Here is a 15593-nt window from a genome sequence, read left to right on the forward strand (position 1 = left end):
AGAGTTTGTTTTATCTTTGGAAATTGGGCTGGTGGGGATAGAGGATTAAGGAAAACTGTTAGGAGACAATTTTGTCTGGCTAGCAGGGTGTCTTCGCAATTTCACTCGTTAGGTCCTACGTAAACGAATACACCATGTCTCGGGCAACATAAGCATTATGTAGAAGTTACTTACAATTAAAGAAGTTTCCGCCTTTATCAGTTGAGTTATAGCTGGGATATGCTGGAAGACCTTGATATTTAAATTTAGATTAATCCTATGGTGCAACCCTTTAGTAGAAGAAATCATCTGTTTTGAAAAGTTAAAGACATACGTGCCCCAAATATATCTCAAATGTGTATGCGTATGTTTGTATAATTTATAAGTGTGCGTGTGTGTTTTCTCCTTCCTCATCGCCCTTCCCCAATTCATTCTCTTCTCTGTACCAAGAGGTTTCCTTCTATGAATTACAATATCTGGCCTCTCTTTGTCCTGTTTCTGGTTGGGTTCAGCCAATGGGAGGCATAGGCAGATCAGAAGGCAGGAGACAGTGTTGAGGTGTTTATCCCCCTCACAATCGTCCCCTCAAAACTTAACTAAGATTTTATCGATGGCTGATTTCTTCTAAGCGCTGGATGGGCAGCTCACTTTCGTGGCTCCAGCTCACACTGCTTCTTCCCCTTTCCCTTCAGACCTAGAGGAAGCAATAGTTTCCCAGCCACTGCTCACCCAGGGTGCCTCCTCCTGCCTCAACCATTTTGAGTGTGCCTTCTGTTTCCTGCTGGGACCCTGGATGGTGTCGTGTGTGTCCATCTCTTTCTCATATACAAGCTTGATTGTCGTGTCTGGCTCTACAGTGCCAGTTATGTTTACTTCAGTGCATCTGAATTTGAATTGTATCTTGTCCTGTCCAAGAGTTGTCATCTTATTCTTGTGTATTAGATTATTCTTGTATATTAGTATTCTTTTCTATTAGATTACTAGTCCCAGGGGGCAGGGGTGTGGCTTATTCTCCCTATAATGTCTAGTACAGGCGTGCCTCAGAGATGCTGCAGGTTTGGTTCCAGACCACCTCAGTAAAGTGAATATCTCTATAAAGTGAATCACATGAATTTTGGGGTTTCCCAGTGCATATAAAAATTAGGTTTACACTATACTCTGGTCTATAGTTACACTATACTCTAGACATAATGTGCAATAGCGTTATGTCTAAAGAAAAAAATGTACATGGCTTAACTTTTTAATTAAAAAACAGTTTATTGCTAAGCATCATCTGAGCCTTCAGCAGGTCGTAATCTTTTTGCTGGTGGAGGGTCTTGCCTTCACTTTGTAAAAAACGCAGTACCTGTAAAGTGCAGTAAACGAGGTATGCCTGTATACTGTTTTGTATACAGAGGTCATAGCAATTGGCAACCCATGAGGTGAAATTATAACATACATATATATAGGAGTGCCTGAATGTATGTGGTACACAAGGTCTCACAATTAAGTTTGCGAACTCATCCTAGAAAAAGTGCTACATACCTCATTGGTGAATATCACGATGGTCACCTTAGAAGCACTACCCTTGGGAAGCTATGCACTGACACCAGCTCCTACTCCAGCCTTCAAACCAATTTTGGAACTCTTCTTCTAGAATGGACTTCAGAGCAGTCGTAATATTACCCTCGATGTCCTGAATGTCATCAAAATGTCTTCTTTTCAATATTTCCTTTATCTTCGGGTAGAGAAAGAAGTCACTGGGGGCCAGATCAGGTGAGTAGGAAGGGTGTTCCAATACAGTTATTTGTTGACTGGCTAAAAACTCCCTCACAGACAGTGCCATGTGAGCTGGTGCATTGTCGTGATGCAAGAGCCATGAATAGTTGGCGAAAAGTACAGGTCGTTTTCTCTAACTTTTTCACGCAACATTTTCAGCACTTCCAAATAGTAAACTTGGTTAACTGTTTATCCTATTGGTACAAATTCATAATGAATAATCCCTCTGATATCAAAAAAGGTTAGAAACATCGTTGCAACAAGTTTGTGAACTTGATTGTCAGACCTTGTATATGTGGGTATGATATACCTGTGACTTGATTTTTTTTAAATAACCTTTATTTGTATGCTTTTCAGCATTGGTTCTATCATTCATGCAGTAAACAGTTACCAAGTGTCAGTTACAGGCAGCACATTATGCTAGGTATGCGCATTAATGTTTTTTCAGAGTTCATAAAGATTCTTAAAGAGGTTTCATAAAGAATTGAAATAATAATAGAATTTTCAAACTGGAAGGAATCTTGGAGCGTATCTAATCCAGGTTCATCATTTTAAGGTGCCACTGAGGAGGAGAGGTTCAGTGCTTTGATCTGCAGCACAGGTGGTAGGTAGGTGGTATGGATCATGCCAGAACGTGCGTGGTGCCCTGACTCTCCGCCTAGGGGTCCTTTTCCTATCTCCCTACGGTCACATTGCTTGGTCATCTCATAGGTACTTTCTGGTGAAACTGACCTCCACGTGGTATCCTTGAGAAAGCCTCTCTGCTGCTCCTCTTGCTTCCCTCTGTGTTGCAAATGCAAACCAGATAGTGCTGCTCTGAGCTCATAAAAGAGCCTAATAGGATGCAGCCGGTGGATTCTAACCCAAGCTCCGACGTACCGCCCCTGCCCCCGCCCCCCCACCCTGGTGTAGACCATTGGGGGAATTATCTGGACCAACCCACAGCCCCTCTTAAGCATCTCTCTTCACTGACTTTAAACTCTGGAGCAATGGTTTATGTGGGTGTATGAGGTGTTGGGGTTGCGCTGGGTGAGTTAGTTGTCTACGTCCTGTGGTTATTGGAGCCAGACTCTCAGTCCTCATCTGCAGAAGTGTGATCAAGTCAGGTCTGGGCGGCTTGCAGAGTTTCCCTGGAGGGCATTTGCCGATGAGTCCATTTAGCTCCAGGACCAGACGATAAGTGTTCCCTACAACACAGAAACCTTTGGCTCCACTAATTCACAACGCAAAGTTGGTTTAAAATGAGTAAGAAAAAGCCTTCCCATAAGAAATAGAAGCAAAGCCGACTGACTGAGGTCTTCACTTCATGTGATAAGGTAAATGTCATTAATTCATGTTCCTTCCTCCAATGTTACATTCTTTCATGTACAAATCGAGGGTGGGGGGTGTGATAAAAAACCTGTAAGATGCAGGTTCAGGAAGATTAGGGAAAGAGAAGGGGAGATAGTATCTTTACTGAATGCCTGTTATTTGTGAGATTTTGTGCTAGGGGCTTTAACTAAAGGATCTCACACCCAGATAGCTGCGTGTTATGCCCATTTTGCAGATCTGGAAACTGAGGCTCAGAAGGGCTGTGACATACCCAGAATTACTTAGCTAGTATAAGGGGATATATCATATTCTCAGTTCTGTCTGACTCCACATATAAACCTTGTTAGTAAAGTAGTGATGTTCCAAACCCAGCAGGCCCACATACTTGCTATAAATGACTCGGGACAGTTAGCTTCTCTGCCTTGCTTACTTCAACTGTAAAATGGGGATAAGGTGCATCCCTCCTTCATAGGTTAGTGGCCGGGACCGAGATATTGCACATAGAGTGTTCATCACAGTGCCGTGCACAGAAGCCCTTAGTGAAATTTAGCTCCCGGGCCCCTAGACCGGGTTTGCTGCTTCTTCAATGTGCTTTGTCAACTGTAAACTTCCCTGAATGATTTCCTCAGACATAAAATGAGGCTTGGGTAAAAGGTCAGTTTTCTCAATGGAGAAACACCCAGGGAGAATGAGGCCAATTCCCATCTTTCATGTTGTAATTATCAAACTTCCGCAGTGCTGGGTCTGTGTGTTACTTTTGGACATAACCTTCTCAAGTCTACGGGTGAGAATCTGGACGCTGCCCTGGAGGTCGCTTTTCGGAGTGCAGCCAAATTCCAGCAACATTCCCTCAGTTCCTGCCCTTTGGGTTTTCCTCTCTTTCATGACTCACTGTCACTGCTGTAAAGAAAAACTCTGTTTATTGTTTTCATTTACATTATGCACAATACTCTCTGAATGCTACTTCAGTTCTGGCACTTCTGGTCACCAAATGTGTGGGGAGGGCGGGGGGTGGAGATTTCCCCACACAAAATAATACTAATTCAGTTCAGACACTATGTGGACAGAGATCGAGGTCCAACAAGTTAAGGGCTCTGTCCCACAAGACTGTCTCCCCCCCCCCACACACACACACACACTTCAAATGCCAATCAAAAGTAGTCCAAGTTGTCACCCGTGCTTCTGACCAACTGGCTATACATAGGAGCTTCCCACAACCCCTCCTATTAATTAATAGGGTTAATCAAGTTGGATTAATTTGCTAGAGCTGCTGACAGAACTCAGGAAAACAGTTTACTTACTAGATAACTGGTTTATTATGAAAGGCTACAACTCAGATGGCAGATGCATAGGGCAAAGTGTAGGGGAAGAAGTATAGCATCTCCACATGTTCACCAACCCCATCCTTCTGGGCTTTTGTGGAGGCATGATTGATTAGATCATGGGCTCTTGGTGATTGGACTCAATCTCTAGCCCCTCTACCCTCCCTGGAGGTCAGCGGTGGGATTGAAAGTTCCACCCTCTAATTGTGCCTGGGTCACCTGCCAACCAGCCCCCATCCTTAAGGACTTTCCAAAGTCACCACATTACCATAAACTAAGATGTGATTGGAAGGACTTGTTATGAATAACAAAAAATACCCATTTCACCTGTCTTGCTCTGGAGTTATTTCTGGAACTAAATATTATAAGGAAAGATGTCCTATGGCTCTTATATGGAAAATTACAAGGGCTTAGGGGCTCTGTGCCAGGAACAGTAGGCAAAGACCAAATACATATATTTCTTATTATAAATCACAGTGTTGATGTAGATTCATCATCATTATCACCTTTTTTCCTCCTCCTCCTCCTCTCTGTCCTCTTTGAACTGAAATTTAAGGGCTGCAGTGAGCCTCTTTTACAGCTTGGAGCATTGTCCATTGTTCTTTCTACTTCAGTCACTGATATAAGTGATAGGCAGGGGCTCAGTGAAGCTCCCGAGGTATTTAGGCCCTTCAGAATATTCCAGAAAATTCTCCCTATTTCTTACACACAACCCTCTCTGGCTGCTTTTGCTGCTCGCAGTGCCTTCTAGCAGCAGGAGAGCTGAGCTCAGAGTCTTGTGGGTGGCGAGTGGTGCTTCTCAGGGCTGAGAGAGGGTGGATCTCACCCCCTTCAGAAGGTGGGATAGGATCTGGGAGGAGTCTCCCTGAGGCAGGTACTCTGCTGCCATCCTTAACGGGATCATACCACAGCTGCATAAATTTGTTTTTAAAAGCAGAAGGAAAAAGACAAGACAGAAAGCCAGTGACCCTCCCAGCCTGGCTCATGTGGCAGCACCCATCTGTTCTGTGGGAGAGAAACCTGTTTCTGGGTCCTCTAGACCCAACATGTTAGATTCCTCTGAAGTCCCCCAACTCTACCCTGAGAAAGTCCACTTATGATTCTGTACCACTTTGCCACGGTGGCCTGCTGAGGGAAAACGGCAGATGGGAGAAAATGTGGGAAATGAAGTTATACAGTTTATCTCATGCCCAAATATAATTCACTGCCCCCCCACCAAAAAAAAAATGTTGTCAAGAATGAGGATGTTTAAGTCTTTATAAATTCTCTGATACTGTGAGAGGATCTCACAATTATTTTATTTTGAACATCAAAGTATTATGTAGGGAACACACATTAGCCTGAAAGGACCTTAGTCAGTACTGGTTTTGGATGCTTATAGAGGTCAACTGAGGAAGTAGTAGTAAAAAAAAAAAAAAAAAAAAAAAAGTTAAAAAAAGTCTGGTAATATTCCTGTGCATCTGACCTCACAGTAACAAGTGTTGGATTTCATTGTAAACAAGACTTTTAAAGACCATTTAAAATTGGAACAAGATAAGAACTTTATCCAAATAACTTAAATGGAAGTGAAGAGGATATGTTCTGGAAAACTCAGAATGTAGCCGTAATCACAGGAACGGGTGTAAATATACCAGTGCCACTGAAGACTTTGAATAAATGTTTTCCTAAAGTGTGAGAATCAGGAGAGGAAACTGGAAATATTTCTAAATTATCATTAACTTCTATGATGTTTACATAATATTCGTGTATATAATTACATACATACAAGTATTTGTATTGCTGTATTAATAAATAGCTAAAGGTAAAGATTCTTTTATTTACATCGCTTACATTTATGTAACCAAATTTTCCCCCCAGTTTTTTTCACTCCATTCTAATTGGGACAGTACGGGATCCCTTATATTTGGAGTCAACTTATGACCCAGCTAAGATGTCCTTTGTTCACCTCTCAGTCTACAGAAAATACAAACTGATGTCAAGTATTTTTCATCATATATATCGCTGTGACCTTGAATCATTGCTTCAATAACTTCATTCTTGTTTCTTATTTGAACTTTCTTGGTTTGCAAGTGCCAAACCAAAATAAAACAAAAAAATGAACAGAAATGCAGAATCTTAAAATGGCTCACATATATTTTCTCTAAAATCAGTAAGGGATTTTAAACTGAGAAAAGGGCACCAAGTTATATTTAGGGGTCCCTTACATCCAGACCTATGTGGCGTTTGGAGGTGTAGTGAGCAGATTAAGAGGAGTGTGGGCTCTCGTATGAAGTAGAGCCCTTGACCCTGTATGAGCAGAGCGGAGGGTCCATCCAGGAGAAGTTGTCTGCGGAGCGCAATCAATCTTGGGCAGCCTTGCGGTTTTGGTGAAGCAAACAAGGAAGAAGTTCCCTCAGGAAAAATCACAGGCACAGGAAGGCCAAACCTCACTCCTCCAGCCCTTCTTCATCCTCCCCGTGGGAGTGGGGATGTGTGTCCTCCCCACAGAGCCATCTGGCCAACAAGTAATCACAGGCCGACGGGAAATTTCCATTTGGAAAAAAACATCTCCAACAAGAAGCCATCTGACTGAAGCGCTTTCTCTTCTCAGGAGATATATGTTCCCTGAAATAAACACAAGATGTGTTTAATACCATTGTGTCGACGTTAACTGGCCTGTCATTGTCTGTCCCCTGTCCCCACCCCACGCTGCCAAGCATGCTTTTCTAGAGAAACCATGGCAGCCCCCAAACCTGCCACATTGGTATTAGTCAGGATTCTCCAGGGAATAGAATGGACGGGAGATCATATATTGGGGTGAGGGGATTTATTTTATTAATTTGGCTCACATGATTGTGGGGGCTGACAAGCCCAAAATCTGTAGGGTAAGCCAGCAGGCTGGAAATTCAGGGAGGGTTTCTATATTGCAGTCTTTTTTTTTTTTTTCAATTAAATGGATTGGGGTAAAATTGGTTAATAATTATATAAGTTTCAAATATACAGTTCTATGACACATCATCTGCATTTGCATTGTGTGCTCACCATTCAGTCTAGTCTTCTTCTGTCATCATATTTTTGACCCTCTTTACCCTCTTCATCCTCCCCTAACTCCTTTCCCCTCTGGTAACCACCATATTGTTGTCTATGTTTTTGAGTTTGTTGGTTTTTGTTTGTTGCTTTCTGTTTTATAGCCCACATATGAGTGAAATCATATAGTTCTTGTCCTTTTTCTTTCTGACTTATTTTACTTAGCATGATAATCTCAAGATCCATCCATGTTGTAGCAAATGGCAGTATTTCATCCTGTCTTACGGCTAAGTAGTATTCCACTGTATATATGTACCATATCTTCTTTATTCAGTTGTCCATCGAAGGACACTTAGGTTGTTTCCAGGTCCTGGCCATCATGAATAATGCTGCAATGAACATAGAGGTCCATATATCTTTATGGATAAATGTTTTCAGATTTTTGGAGCAAATACCCAGAACAGGGATTGCTGGGTCATGTGGTAATTCTATTCTTAATTTTTTGAGGAACCTCCATACTGTTTTCCATAGTGGCTGCACCAATTTACATTCCCACCAGCAGTGTATAAGATTTCCTTTTTCTCCACAGCCTCTCCAACACTTGTTATTACTTGTGTTGTTGATAATAGCCATTCTAACGGGTGTGAGATGGTATCTCATTGAGATTTTGATTTGCATTTCCTTAATAGCTAGTGAAGTTGAGTATTTTTTTTTTCATATATCTGTTGGTCATTTGTATGTCTTCTTGGGAAAAATGTCTGTTCAGGTCCTCTGCTAATTGGATTGTTTGGGTTTTTTGTTGTTGTTGAGTTGTGTGAATTCTTTATGTATTTTGAATATTAGCCCCTTATCAGAGGTATGATTTGCAAATATCTTCTCTCATTCAGTTGATTGCCTTTTTATCTTGTTGATGGTTTCTTTGGCTGTGCAGAAGCATTTTAGTTTGATGTAGTCCCATTCATTTATTTTTGCTTTTACTTCCCTTGCCTTTGGGGTCAAGTTCTAAAAACCTTTCTGGGACCAAGGTCCATAAGTTTAGTACTTGTGTTTTATTCTACGTATTTTTACTCTTTCCTGTCTTACATTTAGTCTTTAATCCAGTTAATTTTTATGTATGGTGTTAGATATCAGTCTAGTTTCATTCTTTTGCATGTGGCTTTCCAATTTCCCCCAACACCATTTGGAAAGGGTTTCCTTTCTCCAGTGTATGTTTTTGGTGCCTTTGTCAAAAATTACCCATATATGTGTGGGTTTATTTCTGGATTCTCAATTCTGTTCCATTGGTCTGTGTATCTGTTTTTCTGCCAATACCATACTGTTTTGATTAGTGTGGCTTTGTAGTATAATTTGAAGTCAGGGAGTGTGATACACCCGGCTTTGTTCTTTTTTCTCAGGATTGCTTTGGCTATTCAGGGTCTTTTGCGGTTCAATAGAAATTTGATGATTTCTTGGTTCTATTTCTTTGAAAAATATGATTGGGATTTTGATTTGATTTTCACCTTACTCTAAAGAGAAAAATTTAAGATGGATTAAAAATAAATTTCAAATAGATTACAAATTAAGCACAGTGATTAGCATGCTTTTGCCTCACATATATCAGATACTCTCTAAAAATATATGTTGGTTGCAGGGTGCTTTATTTCACTCTGATAATTCATCGATTCCTACCTCCATATCAAATAGCTCTTAATTACCATAGTTTTCTAATGTGTTTTAATATGTGGTAAGGTGAGTCTATCCTCATTGTACTTCTTTTTCAAAACTGTCTTTGTTATTCTTAGTCCAATACTCTCCCACATAAATATTAAAGTATTGTTCAAGGTTCCCAAAATTTTTATTGAAATCTTTTTGAAATTTCACTGAAGTTATTGATTAATTGAGAAATGTTGACATTTTAAAAATGTAGTCCTTCTCTCTTCACAAAAAAGGTTTATCACTCCGTTGTCCCAGATCTTCTTTTGTATCCTTCAATGTGGTTTTATAACATCTTACTAACATTGCTTTTTAGACGTTTCCCTATCTACGTTATAGTCTGGGTTGCTATGGAAGCTGATTTTTTTCCCTGCAATTATATTTGGTTACTGTTGTTGTAAAGGAATACTATTGATCTTTGATTTTGGATTTTTGTTTCCAGCAATCTTGCAGCATCCTCCTATTAATTCTAATTGTTTGGAGATTGGTCTTGATAGTTAATGTAAAACACTGACTGCAGGTCTTCATTACTGTTTTGAATTATAAACTTTATAATTACATTGTCATCCACAATTACACAAAGTGCCCTGAGCGGAATGTAATGCAGAGGTCCTCGACTCGAGTTGGGCTCTGTGCCAGGGGACATAAAGATGAAAACAGACAGTGGGGCACCAGTTCTGGGTGGTGACCAGGTATAGCCTCAAATACAATTCTTACAAAGTTTCAACATATATCCAGCTTTTCAGACCATTGGACTCTGATGCCAGACTGCCCGGGTTCCTATATTATCATATCTGCATGACCTTGGAAGCTATCTGTGCCTTCATTTATTTATTTATTTTTTAATTCTTAAATAGAGGTAATAGTAATATCTATTCAGGGAGGGTTGTGAGGCTTCAGTGAGTTATTGCATGTACCTGGCCCAGTTTAAGTTTCAATAAATGTTAACTATTAATTATTATGAGATATTATCACTGCATTTCTAAACTATGTATTTTGAAATCTTTCTGATGGGAAGCATGAGATTATTAATAGTTTAGACTTATTAATGCTTTACCAGAAAGTTGACCTTTTTTCTTTCATGATTTGTTTTAAAACGCTGTGCTCTGTTCATTGTAACCATATCACTTCCAGGAGCATCATGCCTAGCATCCTAATGTGGGTCAAAAAGCAGGTTGTTTCGCAGAAATGTGCTTTACAAACTTTGCTGTAAGTCCTGTTTTGTTAGTGAGGGTGTTAACTAGGGCTCTAGCCCTACTGTCCTAACAGAGAGATAAGTTAGAGTCCAGAGATTTGGAGTGGTTTGCATTGTGTTTTATGAGATAGAGAAGAAAATACTATGACTATAATTGATAAGCCCGACAAATACGCCAGAAACGTCACACGTGCAGATTGCTCAGGACTGGTGGGGACTGAAACATATGAAAGTCCAGGTGTCTAGGAAAGCTTTCCCTGGGTCCCGTCTCCATTCACCGGAAGTGCTCTCTGGCCCATGCCTCCCAATAGTGGCTTTTTACTTGGCCCTGACCATCTAGCTCCATCCCTTCTCAGTGTCCCCATCAACCATCCTGGCATTCTAGAATTTTGCTTGAAAGCACCGTTCTGTGTCTCTGACTCTCAGAAAAACATAGACGTCGAGACCATGAATGGTATACCTTGCTGCAGAGTTTCTGGGCCTCTGGTGGTTGAGTGACCTCAGCTTGTTTTGGAATTTGGTAGAAAATGACTAACCCTGTGTTTCAGTATCTGGGATCATACACCCCGCTGTGCAGTGATGAACAGGTCGTAGCTGTACTATGAAGTTGGCATGATCATACATGGAGGGTGGCCACCCATTGATAGATTCTAAGCCCTGTTGGTGCTGGGGTGTTAAGAATTGAAATTTCTCCTCAAGGATGACCCGGCACGTTGTCTTACACTCTTTTTTAGAGAACAAAAGCTGGGATTGAGAGCAACTCTAGTTACTCTGAAAGCTTTCTTCTGGGTCTCTTAGCGGGAGATTAAGAGCATCGAGTGTTAAGAATGGTCAAATCAATTTTAGCAAGAGGCAAACTTGGCTTTTGGACTTGTTGATGTTTCACGCCTACATATCAATTGTCATCTCCTTCCTTTTTCTTCTTCCCTCTGCAACATTCTGAGATTTGTAAGGATTGGGGATTTTTTTTTTTCTTTTCAAAGCAGATTTTAAAATATTTTCCTGCTTAGCGTTTCTCTTTATCTTCAGTATCTTTGTCAAATAAAGAAAATCTTTTTTTTCCCTAGATAAAAAGAAGGTTGGCTTCAGTGATCAAACTGATCTGCAGATGATAAATCTGTAGATCTGGTTTCAACTCTGCTAGAGGTGGGTTCTGAGAACTATTCACATTTTCTCCAGCGACACCTGACTTTAAAAGACCAGAGTAATGATGGGTGTTTTTGTTTATGCTTTATATTAAAATCCATTAAGGCTTTTCCTGCTTTGGCCAATGCAAAGACACAGATTTTCCTATTATTATTTACATCTTTTAGGATGTGTCAAAAATCCATGGCACAGGGCGGCCGGATGGCTCAGTTGGTTAGAGCATGAGCTCTTAACAAGGTTCCCAGTTCAATTCCTGCATGGGATGGTGGGCTGCGCCCCCTGCAACTAAAGATTGAAAAACGGTGACTGGACTTGGACTTGACTTGGAGCTGATGGGCCCAGGAAAAACACACTGTTCCCCAACCTTCCCCAATTAAAAAAAAAAAAAAAATGCATGGCACACAGATTGCCTGTGTGTCAATAGTCCACTCTCCAATGCCTTTCATAACTGCTTCAGTTACCATCTCTGTGAATGGATAGGAAGCAAACATGTTCAAAATTCTATGAACAGAATATTTGCTCTTTTTAGCTTTTCCAGAGTGGCTTTAGCCAGTATTGTCATTTGCAGAGATCAAACTCTGATCTGCAGGAACTCTATTCTGATTGGCTATCAGGCATTCATAGCCCTGTAACTAAATACCAGTGTATGAAATGGTTATTGTTCCCAGGCGGGGTGGTCCTGGGCCAGAGCACATTCTTTGCGACTGCCCTGGGAGCAGATGGAAGCTGTAAATGTCCCTGCAGCCAAGTGGAATAAACATGAGCTCCTATAACCTCAGACACAGAGATAGAAAGTGGCCTTCTGGCTATGGTTTGGGGCTAGGCTCTCTAATCAGCAGGTTGGCATTTAAATGAAGCCCCCATCAGTCCTTCCCTCTGTGGTCCAGGAGGTTAAGAGCTACATCTAATATTTACCATTATGATTGGATTTGACTTGCTCTGTGAATTAGTGTTGTTCTCTCAGGAATGGGTTTTTAATAATGCTGGCTCATCTCCTCCCATTTCCTCACATTTAATAGGGTTTAGTCTGACTCTGTCTCTTCATTCTGGGCATGCAAAACCCATCTTAAATGTTGACAGCCCTGTAGACGATCTTAACGGATAAAGCAAACTCCAGTGATTCCATGTGTGGCATCATGTTAAGCAACATATATACACTGACACCAACCCTCTCAAAAACCTAGGAGGGGCAGGGGCCTCTTACCGTGTCCACTTTACAGAGGAGGAACCTGAGACTTGGGTCCCACAATAGTTAACCTCCTCAGGTTCCCACAGTTGGTAATCAGTGCTACAGCGGTGAAAGAAAAGACCTCAAACAGGAACATAGCTGACTCAAGCTGCCTCCATCTCAAGTGCCAGATGTCCTGGGAAACACAGCATGACAACCAGAAGCCCCAAGAATTCCATAAAGAGGGAGGAGGAGGGTAGTCATATGTGTTCAGTGGTATTGCTGTCAGTGATTTCATTCGGATTATCCAGATATTCCTTCCTGCAGCCCACTTTTTAGGCCACTCACTAATGGATAGCTATTCTAGCAGAATTGATAAATGCAGCTGAAATTTTTTTAAAGTGCAACTTGGATCATTTTCTGCTTGTTTTTCGCTGTAGTGAATGGTTTTGGAGGTAAATATTTATTGAGACCTATAATTTGACAGGTCCAGTTCTGGGTCTTAGAGACACGAGAAAGACAAAGGTTCCAGGCTCTCGTTTGGTTATATTTTAGTGCAGAGAGGCAGGAAGTTAGTACAGTAATCAATAACTAGAAAGCAATGATAAATGTTGTTTTTTTAATGAGCTTTTGAGTGGAATTATCTCTTAGTTTATTTTATTAGCATGTTACTTTCTTTTTCTTTGATGGGAGAAGAGTCTGTGTTTTGTTGTCAGATCAAATTGGAATTAATCTACCCTCTATAATTTAAATACTGTGCTGGGTTCACGGACAGATGGGAGACCTTAGTTTTGGTCTTATTTCTGTTAGGAGGTCTTAAGCTATCCCTCTAGTGGCTCTTATCTTGCATTTTTTCTTTTGTTTATGTGAGGGAGTTGGACTGAATCTGGTTTCAAACTCTGCTCTTGGAAGCTCTGAGGAGCCCCTCAGCATCAAGACGGGGGATTCAGGGGGAACTTAGGAGGCCTGTTCAGCCTCAGCTGGAGCAGTTCTGCTGTTGTCTGTCACTGGGGTTCCCTGGGACTGGAGAAAGGATTCTACGGCTGAAAAGTACAGTTTGGAAGCCACTGTTTCTTTATGGGACACCACCTTGTTTGTGGGGAAATGCCACAAGCAAAGTTTTAAAAAGACTGAGAGACATGTACAAAACAAGTAGAACAAGGATTAATAGAACATATTAAAACCTATGCATTAATGAAGGGAAAAAAGCAAATGACCCAAAAGACAAATGGGCAGAATATATGAAATGGCAACTCACAGAAGAGAAAATGCAAATAGCCAATAAAGATAAGACAAAATACTTGGTTTCTCAGGTAATCAGGTAAATGCAAATTAAAGCAGTGGGATTTTTTTCCCACCTACTACTACCCACCATCCAATCTGGACAATTTCAGGGTTAAGGTTAGGCATAGGCAAAAGTTAAAAGGATGATTGAATCCGGAGTGTGTAGACTTTGGGAAATGAGTACAGTAGTCCCTTCTTATTCGTGGGGGATATTTTCCAAGACCCCTCAGTGGATGCCTGAAACCATGGATCATACTGAACCTTATATATACTATGTTTTTTCCTATATTCACATTCCTTTTCACTTGAATGAAGCACTTTATGGCTTCTCTTTGGCATATCCGAATTGCCAGCATCACTACTCTTGTACTTTGGGGCCATGAGTAAGTAAAAGAAGGGTGACTTGAATGCAAGCATGGCAATATTGCGACAGTCGGTCTGAAAACTAGAAGGCTGCTAAGTGGCGCGTGTACACAGCGTGGAGACACTGAATGTCCCGGGTGGGACAGAACGCGATGGTGAGAGATTTCATCATGCTGCTCAGAACAGCGTGGAATTTAAAACCTATGAATTCTTTCTGGAACTTTCTATTTAATATTTTCGGATGGCAGTTGACCACTGGTAACTGAAACTTTGGAAAGCGAAACCTTGGATAAGAGCGGTCTACTGTATTCACATACTGTCAGCGGGAGTCAAATTTGTCCCAGGTATTTTGTCAATATCTCTTAAAGTTATACATATTCCTTGACTCAGTAGCTTTACTTCTAGAGCTGTATTCTAGTGAAATGCTTTAGTCTGAACATATATTTACTCCAGACTGTTTGAAAAGGGGGGAAAACGAAAATTAAACATCAGTAGAAGAGTGAATAAATAAAATACGGTAAATGTACATTGTAGAACACTTTGCAGCAATTTCAAAGAGGGAAGTACGTCTCTTTGTGGGGATAGCACTATGGAGAGAGAAGCACAGTGCAGAATGACAAGTGCAACATGTGGCCATTTAAGTGAAGTGATCCGTGTTTGCTTCCTATGTGAACATAACAGACAATATGTAAGTGCTGCGTCCAGAAGGTCTAGATGAAAAAACAGAAAACAGTGGTTATTTGCGGGGAGGGAGGAGAGTGGAATTAAGGAACAGATTAAGGTTTACCTATATAGATCGACTAACACACAGAAAGAATGTATCCATACATATCTTAAACAATTAACAACACATTTGTTTAAAGCTTGTCACCAAAGCAGACAGACTCTAAGACTGGTGGTAGTGACTCCAAAGGTTTGCTTTGGTCTGATCTGCCATGGCCAAGCTGTGGATGTGCCTCCAATGGGCCTCTTCCTTCCTGCCACTCCTTCTTCCTCCCCGCTTGCCCAGACTCCCCTCCTCTCTCCTCTCATGCTGAGGGTCTGCCAGCTGGAGAAATTCCTCCCTTTGCCCTTCCACCCTTCTGAGAACTGTGGGTTGGCAGGGGACCAGCAACCTCCTTCCAGGAAACTGCTTCTGTGAAGGTTGCTGTGAAGCATGGGGCCTCTGCCATGTCCTGGGATCTTTGCCACGTCCCTGGCCCTTGTGCCCAGGGGTGGAATGCAATTCTTGTGTTAGGACCAAGTGACTCGCACATGCCGAGCTCAGAAATACTAATGCATCAAGTAGATTCTGTCAGAGTGTCTTGCATGCCATGCCTACTGGGTGCAACATGTGATAAATACGAGGCTGCAGGTTTGCGAATGCTTG

General features: G+C 41.2%; 1 protein-coding gene across 3 annotated transcripts in view; it reads left to right on the forward strand.

Moving 5' to 3' along the window:
* Positions 1–15593, forward strand: part of PDZD2 (PDZ domain containing 2) — a 330846-nt gene that overhangs the window by 158671 nt on the left and 156582 nt on the right. The window lies entirely within an intron of this gene.

The sequence above is a fragment of the Rhinolophus sinicus genome, chromosome 3 (genome assembly GCF_057876585.1).
Source record: "Rhinolophus sinicus isolate RSI-liver-muscle chromosome 3, RSI-T2T, whole genome shotgun sequence".
Classification (NCBI taxonomy): Eukaryota; Metazoa; Chordata; class Mammalia; order Chiroptera; family Rhinolophidae; genus Rhinolophus; species Rhinolophus sinicus.